The sequence below is a fragment of the Pinus tabuliformis genome, chromosome 9, assembly GCF_031772625.1.
Source record: "Pinus tabuliformis cultivar Carrire ecotype Pingquan chromosome 9, CPIR1, whole genome shotgun sequence".
In the NCBI taxonomy this organism is placed as follows: Eukaryota; Viridiplantae; Streptophyta; class Pinopsida; order Pinales; family Pinaceae; genus Pinus; species Pinus tabuliformis.
Window position 1 is genome coordinate 1,647,008,260 of NC_142307.1, and position 8,201 is coordinate 1,647,016,460.

The 8,201-nt window shown below is 40.7% G+C and overlaps 1 pseudogene; it reads right to left on the reverse strand.

Annotated features, from left to right (window-relative positions):
• Positions 1-5,820: 5,820 nt before the first annotated feature.
• Positions 5,821-7,473, reverse strand: LOC149155165 (cytochrome P450 94C1 pseudogene; annotated as a pseudogene).
• Between the last annotated feature and the right edge of the window lie 728 nt (positions 7,474-8,201).

Sequence of the window (8,201 nt, forward strand, 5' to 3'; positions counted from 1 at the left end):
CCTAAGCCCAGATGACTTTGGAACATAGAGTCAGTTTCCAAAGAACAGGAACCCGTCTCGTAGAAAGACCTTTCATGTCTTCCCCTCCTTTATCTGCTTCACTATATTTTGCGCCAAAGTATCAGTTTCAACACTTTCCTTGAGCTTATTCTGCATCTCTTCTGACATCCGAACTCGACTCCTACTCCTAGCTGCCCGGTCTTCTCCCTCCAATGCTGCAAGTTGTCTCTTCCTGCTAAGGGAATTTACTACTGCAATGTGTCTTCTCGGTCTATACTCAATAGTCATGTCGAACTCTACCAAGAAGTCCTGCCAACGATCTTGCTTCACAGAAAGCTTCGGTTGTGATGCAAAATAACTTGCTGCAACATTGTCAGTCTTGACAACAAACGACTTCCCAATCAGGTAATGTCTCCACACATGAAGACAGTGAATGATTGCAATCATCTCCTTCTCATGGACCAGATACCTTCATTCTCTATCCTACAACTTCTGACTCTCATATGCCACTGGATGCCCATCCTGCATAAGAACCCCTCCTATGGCAAAATCTGAAGCATCAGTGTGTACCTCAAACGGTCTCTCGAAGTCAAGCAACTTCAGTATCAGTGTTGTAACCATCCTCTTCTTTAAATCATCAAATGCCTTCTGACATTTATCCGTCCAACTCCACCTCTTGTCTTTCTTCAATAGGTCTTTCAGTGATGATGTTACCTTGGATTACCCGTCTACAAACTTCCGTTGGTAGTTGGTCACACCAAAAAACACCCTCATCTCATGGACATTCTTCGGTTCAACCCAGTCCTTGATCGCCTTCACTCTGCTTAGCTCCATCTGTATGTACCCTTGACCAACAATATGCCCAAGGAATGGAATCTTGGTTTGAGCAAACACACACTTAGACTTCTTCAAGAGCCACTAATTTGCCCTCAGTGCCTCGAACACCATTGCCAAGTGCTTCTTATGATCCTCCATGTTATCACTGAAGACCACTATATCGTCCAAGTACACTACTACGAACGAATCCAAGTACGGCCGTAGGACATCATTCATCAAAGTGAAAAATGTAGCAGGAGCATTGCACAACCTGAATGGCATAACAAGGAACTCAAAGCTACCATACCCTATTACTATCATGGTCTTCTTCTCATCTCCTTCAGCTATCCACACCTGATAATACCCATGCCTCAAGTCTAGCTTGGAAAACACTCGGGCTTTTGCAAGCTTGTCAAAGCAATCAGCAACCAATGGCAAAGGATACATGTTCCTTACCATCTGCTTGTTCAATGCTCGGTAATCACAACACATCCGTATCTCATTCGAATCCTTCTTCCGCTAGAACAATACTGGAGCTCCATAAGGGGACCTTGAAGGTCCAATGAAACCTGCATCAGCTAACTCCTTTAGCTGTCGTTTCAATTCTTCCAACTCAGGTCCTGACAACCAATAAGGTGCTTTAGCCGGGGGTTGCTTTCCTGGCTCATGCTCAATGTTGTGGTCCACTGCACGCCTTGGTGGAAGTTTCTTTGGTAGCTCATGAGGCATCAAATCTGCATATTTAGTCAACGCCTCGGAAATCTCGGCTGGAACAGGCATCCCTACTCCATCACCTTCGACTCCCTTGAACATCACCGCGTATGTCTCCATATCTGACTCCTTCATAGCCTTCTCCAAACTTAGTGCAGAAACATGCTGGACCTTGACTTCCCTCCTTTGCCTATGAGTGGGCAAAGTCCAAGTTTGTGACTATCCAACCAGCACCACCTCATCATAGAAGGGGACAACAATAGCGTTGTTGCCCTTCAAGAAATCTTTTCCGAGTATCATATCAAAGTTGTTCATCTCCATCACAGTGAAGTCCAACTGACCCTTCCAGTCTTTTATCTACACAGGCACTTCATGTGCCAAACCTGCCACTTTAGCTCTAGAGTTCACTGCCTTGGCTTCCACATTTGATGGGAAGATCATCAGGCCAACCTCTTTTTCTAACCATGTCATCATGAAGTTATGAGTGGCCCCCGTGTCCACCAGAGCTTGAATGGTCTTGCCATGAACCATCAATTCCACGAAACCCAGACTGTTAATCCACGATTTCTCCATAGCTATTCCCTGCATACATGTCTTTTCTCTACGTTCATCATCAAGCAACAGCTTCACCACCTGTGAACCTGCTCTGATACCACCTATCACGAAGTACAAGTGTGTATCATCTTCATCATACACCGGCTTCACTCGTAGAGGGATTTACTGGACAAAAATTGGAAATTTGTTAAGAGGATTGTCCTTGTTTCCTTCTCGAGTCGATTGATGCATTTTGTCAAACACATTGCTTTTTTTCTCGCCATGTTTTTCAAATCCGAGATAGAACACATGCTTTTTGGACAATGTGCATTCAACTCACACCCTCAACCTATTGTTGATCAACTTCAACCTAGCAAATTGGGTTTCTCCAAGTCCATACTTCAGGGCCTCACTAATTGCCTTCTTATCCATCACCCATCGTTTGGACTTAACATGGACATCTACATGGATGAAAATGGTAGACTCATTATGGCTCAGAAGCCAACAGTCAAGATTAGCCCTAGTAAAAACCTTTATGACCTCCACCCGCGATAGAGTGGGCTTGTGTCCAAGCCGCTAGAAGGAAACCTCCATAGGCCCATAACCAAGCAACACGATCGAACCCTCGGATGTCCCACAACTAGGTCGCGGGAACAAATAATAGGAAGTGTCACATTCTGGTCTCTTATGTTACTAAGTTTTAATAGTAAAACATTAAATTGTATTTGATACCTCATCTCATATACTATGATTTTCTTTTAAATAATACAATGATAGAAAAACATTAAATTATATTTGGCTCAGTTAAAGGTTGTTCCATTAATCACTTAAAGTTTCTTTTATTTTGAGTTTTAAGATTAGTCTAACAAGCTTTCTGGGTAGTTGTAGTCCAAAGGCATCTAAGCTCTCAAAATCATCATAGATCACCCTAACCTAAGTCACACTAAGGATTTTTATAACCAATTAAATAAATTTGATCCAGCTATGATCAAATTCCCGTGCAAACATTTTTTCTTTGGACTGACATTTTTGCAGCTGGTGAGGCTTGTGTAGGGGCCCTTCCTTCCTTATTTCTCCACTACAGGTAGCTCTTCTACGCACAGGTCAAATTTCTCAGGATCAGGGAGTCAGTCTTTTCGGGCATCATCCGCCCTTGATGAGTTCTTCAATAGTCCTGATCAAATTTGCTAGTCGGGTGTTGGATTTTTCTTGGTGGTCCGGGGTCAATGTTTTTCACACTAGCTGAAAATATGCTAAGGCCTAACTACGACAACCAAGGTTAGTTATGAGAGTCTTTCGCTATCAGAAAACATATTTGTAAAGTATTGTAGCCTTAAATTAAACTTGCTGGATTCTCTGTTCGGACTTACTCTACACAGGCATCAATGAGTATATTTTCAAGCAGGAAATTAAAACACAGGAAATGACTGGAGAAAACAATAATTCTATTATCATTATGGACAAGGCAAGGTATTTACAAAGGAATTATCTCGGGCTTTTACTCGAGCTTTCTTGTCCTCGCGCCAATTAAGTCCGGTCTCAAGCTATAAGAACTGCCCCTTTTCTGGGCCTATCTCAACCTACTATATACATGCATGCCAATTAAGTCTGGTCTCAAGCTATAAGAAGTGCCCATTTTCAGGGCCTATCTCAACCTACTATGTACATGCATATGTCTAATTGTTGGACCAAAATATAATAAGAAAATTGTTGGACCAAAATATAGTAAGAAAACCAAGAACTATTTGGACATTTATCCCTGCACTTGTCATTTTGACAAAGGCCAATTTGGCCTAAAACACGAGCTCATTAACAAACTAACAACCTACTACTCCCATTCCTCTAGAATCGGGACACTTGGTGCTACATAATATATTTTGGTAATTCTAATTTGCCCTAATTTATAATGCGGAGATATTTCATAATTTACCTGACCCCTTTTTTAGGTGGCGACAAAATAACCTACCTTGAAATTGATGCTCCTGCGTCAGTTACCTAAAATATTTTCTTAACAATTTAAGATATTTTTTAACAAATTAAATTTTGTTTTTATATATCATAAATATTGATACATTCTCTATAATTTTATTGACGGCCTGAACATTTCCAACATATAACTGTATTTATATAAGGTTTAAAGCTGAAAATCAAACGTGATCAAGGGATTCTCTCGATACTTATATCTGGTTATGATATAGCACTGACAGCTAAACTTAAGGACCATCCCCTCCAGAATTTTATAATTTTATATATATAAAGTTCACAATCAAATTTGGTCTACGGATCCTCTCGGGACTTACATCTGGTTATTGAAAGATATCATTCAGGAGCAGATAATATAATAATTGGAAAACCAAACTTTAATTTAAATCAGAAGGGATTCTGAGAGATCTTCTATATTGTAATGGCAATCACAAACTTAATCTACCTCACGAGAGATCCGCTTTTACGTCAGAACAGATTCGGTCCTGGTTGCAAGCGAGTTGACTGTCAGAGTCTGAAGCTGATAATCATTAAAAGAAGTTGATAAACTGTGTGGGTATAAAATATAAGATTTGTGAAATCTAAATTAAGACTAAGCCTCGGGCAAAGATTTGTGATGATTTCAAATATACTGGGTGAAATTTCTTACACCGCAAATAATCAAGAAAATATGATAAATGTAAAGATTAATAAAATCAGTGTTAAATAGTTGATAAAATAGAATATTATAAATTAAATAGTTGAGAAAACAGAATATTATTGATAGATATACTTGTTTTAAAATGGAATTTGTCGAATTCTAATTTAATTAATAATTATTATTAGTTAGAGGTATGAAGTTAATTTTTGTAAAATATTATAAAATATTATAGACAAATCAAAGGCGGAGATGAAATTGATTTCTAAAGTATTTATGTGTTTTTAATTTATTAATTTAAAAACTGTCATAGAAAAGGGTTATGGATTTTTAACAGAGAGATATTAAAAAGTGATAGATTTTTAACAGAAAGATATTAAAAAGTGATAGTATTGGGTCATAAAACTTCAACAAATCATTTTACAAATTAAAAATTTTCATAATAAAAAAATAAATAAACAGGTCTAAATATCAACGATTCATAATCTCTTTAAATATTTTTTTAATACATATATTTATTTATATTAGTTTTATTATTATAATCATTATTTTAAATAAAATTATAATTTAATTAATTTTTATGATTTTTTTATATTAAAAATGTAAACTAGACTATTACTTAATTCTCTTGTCTTATATTTATTATAAAATAATGCTCATCTCAATTTAAATTTAATAGTTAATAAAATAGCCATTTTTATTTATAGCACTAAATTAATTATACTATTTGTAAATTGAAAATGTATGAGATGAAAGAATAAAATTATGAAAAAGGAAAAACCTTACCTATTAAATTATGTATAGTATGAAAATTACTCAATAATATTATACAGAATTTTTTATTTTTTAATGAATGAAACCTACCAGTTCACATGAACTTTGCTTGATCAAAGTCCGTTGATTCACTGCCAGACGCAGGTTTCAAGCAAATGGGCTCGTAATTTGATTAATATTGGGTGGTTGATGTTGAGATCTTATCAGCTAATACAATAACAGGCATCGCATTGTATAATTTAAAACATTGAATCATAAAAACTGGCAAAGGATCCGCTAAATAAAACATATGAGTAACAGACATTCAGTTTATTGGTAAGTTACAATAGGCCCAAGGCAGACTGGAGCGGATGGTGCATAACGTTTTAAGTTGGGACTGAAATAACGGCCGATGGATTCGTCCTCCTTTCAACAACGACGGGAAAACCACCTTCCATGTGCGAAGTCAATCTGTGAACAAGCTTCGGAATTCTGGCTGTCGAACCAACAGGGCGCCGCAACCTGAACATGGAAATTAGGGTTGCCGCGACGTATTTCATCTGGATAAAGGCCATGTCTTTACCCAGACAGAGGCGCATTCCGCCTTGAAAAACTGCAAACTTGAACGGACTCTGCGGAACGAAATCGCCTTTGTCGTTGAGCCATCTCTCGGGCTTGAATTGGAGGCAGTCGGCGCCCCAGATGGTTCCTATCCGACCCATGGCGTAGGGGTGGTAAGTCACCCGGGTGCCTTTTCGCACAAAAGTCCCGTCTGGCAAGACGTCGTCGTGCAGGGCGTGCTTGGAGTCGAGGGGCACCGGCGGGTAAAGCCTCATGGATTCGCAGATTGCAGCGTGCAGATAATTCATTCTCTGCAGCTCCTCGTAGGAAAATACAAGGACTGCAGACGGTTTAATATTTTCTGCATCTTCTGATGTTCTTGCAGCGAGGAGATCGGTTATTTCTTTGTATATCTCTTCCTCTACTTGGGGATGACATGACAAGAGCCAGAAAAACCATGTTAACGCTGCGGAGGTGCTGTCTCTGCCCGCCAAGATAAAACTGATGATCATGTCTCGGAGAAATTCGTCTGAACAGAAGCCCTCCTGGACGCTGTCCAGATCGTTGGTGTCGGTGAGTGACATGAATCTTGAAAGGAGATCATCCTCGCGCTCCTGTTTCTTTGAATAACTCGCTGTGTCACTGTTGCGGCAAATCTCAATTCTCCGACTCTTGATGATGCCCATGGCGAACTCGTGCACAACCCGAACAGCCTCCGAAAGCCGTTTCTCCGATCCGATGTTGAGCATCTTCTTGACCTTCCAGAGAATCTGGATCGGCGCGGAGGACCTCTCGGAGCTCAGCTTCGCCGCCGTGTCGAAGGCCCGCGCCAGCTCCGACACCGGAAGCGACGCCTCCAGGCATACGGGATCGACCCCGAACGCAACCCGGCAAATAGTATCGAATGAAAATCGCTGCAGGATATCCTGCAAATCCAATGTCCTGCCACTCTGACTGGCACCGTATAGAATCGGAAGAAGTCTATCTGTGGCCTCTTCCACGACTTTCACAATAAAATTGCGTAGAGACCGAGAATTGAAATGGTGGCTTGCAGCCTTCCGCTGCAGCCGCCACGCATCGCCGTCGGCATTGAAGATCCCCTTGCCCAGCAGATCTTGGAGAATTGCAGTGAAAGGTTCGCCCTTGGGATAATTGTCGAACCGCGTCTTGAGAATGTGCTCAACATTTGCAGGATTGGCGGTCACCACCGTCTTAATTCCACCAAGTCGTTCTACCACGATGGTCTGCGTGGGGGAATTGGCCAGCATCTGGGTGTACCATTCTATATGCCTCTTGCCATTTTTCCAGAAAGAAAACAGTGAACCCACGACTGGATATCGCTGGGGTCCATAAACCTTCATCAGATTCCGGCTGCATAAAAATTCTCGCCTGCATACAGAAAGCCCACAAAACAACAGCGCCACAACAACTGCCAAGACTTGGATTTGCACAGAGAGTAAAGGGCAAAATTCCTCCATTTCTGCTCTTGGGTTGCAAATACAGATTGAAAGTTCACACACACACACCGCATATAAATACACTGGGCTGTAAACGTGCGGGGCACGATGCCAAGAAATCGTGTTCCCATTATTCATGCCATTGAAGCATGAATTACATGTGCGTTTTGCAGCCAATTAGTAGGCACGTTCATATCTAATTCCCTCACCGCCGTCCTTTCCAATTTCCTCTGTGAAGGTTAATCGGCAGCGTCATTTGCGTTGCCAGGGCACCTTCATATTCAAGGGTGATGGCCCATGGGACACCGTCATACCCAATTTCCTCCAAGGATGGTGATGATTCCAACACGGTTCCAGTTAGTAAATGGCAACCTTCTTTCACTTCCCACCAAACTAGCTCCTTACTAAACGCTGACAATCGCTTAGCACGTGATTATGGTAATGGGCACCGTCATATCCATTTTGCTTCCAAAATGGTGCTGGAATTTTATAACTTAATGGCCTGTCAAATTTGACGGTTTTGGCAAATCCGGTTGCCCATGTTGACAGTTTTTCTAATTTTTAACATATTTGACGCGCCAATTTGCCGTCAAATTCCTTTCCAGATTGGTGATGGTTTTTTATTCGGCCCAGTTGGCAACCCTGCCCTGTTGCCGACATCACTCCCCATGAAAATCTCACTTCCGGCCAAACTAGCTCCTTTCTCTACGGAGATGGATTCATTGCGGAATCTTAATATGACCGTGATT